This window comes from Bos grunniens, chromosome 20 (assembly GCF_055505025.1).
Source record: "Bos grunniens cultivar Pamir isolate PY7600 chromosome 20, Bosgru_T2T1.0, whole genome shotgun sequence".
Taxonomy (NCBI): domain Eukaryota; kingdom Metazoa; phylum Chordata; class Mammalia; order Artiodactyla; family Bovidae; genus Bos; species Bos grunniens.
In genome coordinates, this window is record NC_141184.1 from 72,598,136 (window position 1) to 72,601,164 (window position 3,029).

Here is a 3,029-nt window from a genome sequence, read left to right on the forward strand (position 1 = left end):
TTGTGGCAGGGAGGTGATAGAATTGCATCTGCGTTTCCAAAAGTTCATCTTGCTCCATAACACTAATGATTGGAGCGACTCAACTGCCAATTACAAGGAGGGACCCCTTCCTCGAATCCGAATGGTCCTCATTGCAAAGTCTATCAATAACAAATGCTAGCGAAGATGTGGACCAAAGGGAACTCTACTCCACATGCAGACTGTGTGGGTGAATTCTCTCAGAAATTACGGGAGGAAGTGCTCCATCTTGTTTATTGCATTGTGTTTAGGGGAACTAATTTGGAATTAGTGGAGCCCATTTCTCAGTATATTATTTCCAAACTAGGCAACTATAATTACAGTCTGATAAGATGGAACTCAAATAACTTCTGAATGTTAATTTATTTTGAAAGAGGAAATAATCTTGCAAGAGAAATATAGACAAACAGGAAAAGCATAGTTGTCAATATATTAACCTAGAGATGCTTCAAATACTGTTTAAGAAATATGAAAGTTTCATGGAGTATTTCACATGAAGGAATTATTTCCTCTTAAAAGTCAAAAGGGCTTCCCTGGTGGCTCAGAGGTTAAAGCATCTGCCTGCAATGCAGAAGACCTGGGTTTGATCCCTGAGTCAGAAAGATCCCCTGGAGAAGGAAATGGCAACCCACTCCAGTATTCTTGCCCGGAGAATCCCATGGATGGAGGAGCCTGGTGGTCTACAGTCCACGGGGTTGCAAAGAATCAGATACTACTGAGCAACTTAACTAACTTAAAAGTCAAAAAGGATTATGAGTCCACTCATAAAAATGATTTGTTCTTCAGTTTTATCATGAATTACCTGACTAAAGGATGATTATTTATTGTATTATTCCTTCAAAATTATAGCACATTGTTCACTTTCCAGATTTTTATTTAATTGATATTTATTTAACATTGACTCTGTGCCAGCACTGCAAAACCCACCCACACACCCTACACCAATTTTGTGATTTCATTAGAAACCACTTAATCAAGCAAATTCTATAGTTACCTCTATTTTACATCCTAAATTGGCACATTATATGTCACCCTACTTAACACTATTAAGATTATCTCTTTTTTTAAAATTCTTGATAAATATAATTCCTTGCTTCCTCACAAAATAATTTAAATTATATAAAAACTGGAACTTTGTCTAATTTATCACTGTATTCTTAGCTCTTAGAAGAATATTAGTACTAGATAGTCAAAGACTCGTATTAAATGAAAATGATTTCAGTGGGTCTCAAAATAACTTGTCTTTAAAAGGCATTGGTGCCATTTAAAGTAGATATTAGGTTTCCAATTTCTCATCAATGATTCGTTTCATTGGTTTTGTCATTTTAGATAACTTTCTTGAACATCAGATCATGGGAGATAGAAATAATGTTACTGAATTTATCCTCTTAGAACTTTCTATGGACAAGAAAGTCCAGATCCTCTGCTTTTTATTTTTCTTATTCTGTTACCTGGCTATTTGGTTGGGGAATTTGATCATTGTGATTTCTATTACATGCAGTCAGCTAATCACCCAGCCCATGTACTTCTTCCTTAACTGCCTTGCACTCTCAGACCTCTTCTACACCTCCACTGTGACACCCAAACTCATGACTGACTTACTGATGGAGAAAAAGGCCATTTCCTATAAAAACTGCATGACACAGCTTTTCACCACCCACTTCTTTGAGGGGGGATTGAGGTCTTCATCCTCACAGGGAAGGCCTGTGACTGCTATGTGGCCGTCAGCAAACCTCTCCACGGCGCCATCACCATGAACAGGCAAAAACGTCACTCAATTCTCATAGCGTCGTGTGCAGGGGGACTTCTTCATTCTCTTGGTCTCTTTCTTCTTGCGATTGTTTGACCTTTCTGTGGCCCCAGTGAAATAGATCACTGTTTCCGTGATGCATATCTTTTGTTGAAACTAGCCTGCACTGATACTCACAAAATTGGCTTTTTTGTCATTGCCAGTTCTGGCTTGATGGGACTGGTGCTCTTTGTGGTTTTGATGGCCTCCTACACTTTGATTCTGTATAATGTGTGCACATATTCTGCAGAAAGCCACCATAAAGCACTTTCCACCTGTAGTTCCCACATCACAGTCCGTGATCCTCTTTTTCACACCTGTCATCTTTGTTTACATTAGACCTGCCACAACATTACCAGAAGATAAAGTGTTTACGCTCTTCTACACAATTATTGTCCCCATGCTCAACCCGCTTATCTACACACTTAGAAACATGGAGATGAAAAATGCCATAAGAAGAGTTTGGTGCAATAAAAGGTTCTGGGAAGGGAGCTTAATGATCTGAAGGTCATTCGTCTGACACCAGTGACTGTCTTCTCATCACTCCCTCTGTTGCTGATTCTCTCCTGCTAATGGGAAAATCAGTCAGAATATGTAAAAGCCAAGCCTCCAACAACAGCTTGCCTTCAGTGGTTCCTTCTTTATTTTCCTCTCAATGTGTTTTCCTTGATTTCACTTTTCACTAATAATCCCCTTTGTTTAAAAAAAAAAAAAAGAAAAGAAAAGAAAACTTTTTACAGAGTAAAAACACACTGAAAAATCTGGAGGGAGAGTGATCCTGCCTGTATTGAAGGCTAAACCTGGGGGAGACTTTGCTCTCAAAATACTTGGCATCAAGGTATAAAAGGTAATAATATGTTAAAAGGTAAAAGACAGTTGAAGAATCCACCTGCTAATGCAGGAGACACAGGTTCAATCCTTGGGCCAGGAAGATCCTCTGGAGAAGGAAATGGCTACCCACTCCAGTGTTTTTGCCTGGGAAATCCCATGGAGAGAGGAATCTGGTGGGCTACAGCCCATGGGGATGCAAAACAGCTGGACATGATTCAGCGACTAAACAAAAACAAAAAGGCAGTTATAGGAAAATAAGAACAATCACATACTGCAAACTCCTTTCAGAACTATATACCTAGCCTCGTATCCTACAACTCTAGATTTCTTTTAATCAAGTACCTAGAGATCTTTTTGTGTGTATTTGTGAACTGTGATTATTTTACTTAAG

At 38.8% G+C, this 3,029-nt stretch overlaps 1 pseudogene across 1 annotated transcript; it reads left to right on the forward strand.

Annotated features, from left to right (window-relative positions):
- Window positions 1-227: 227 nt before the first annotated feature.
- On the forward strand, window positions 228-3,029 carry LOC147350719 (olfactory receptor 4P4-like; annotated as a pseudogene). The gene has a single exon (XR_015149023.1). The product of XR_015149023.1 is annotated as an olfactory receptor 4P4-like (transcript).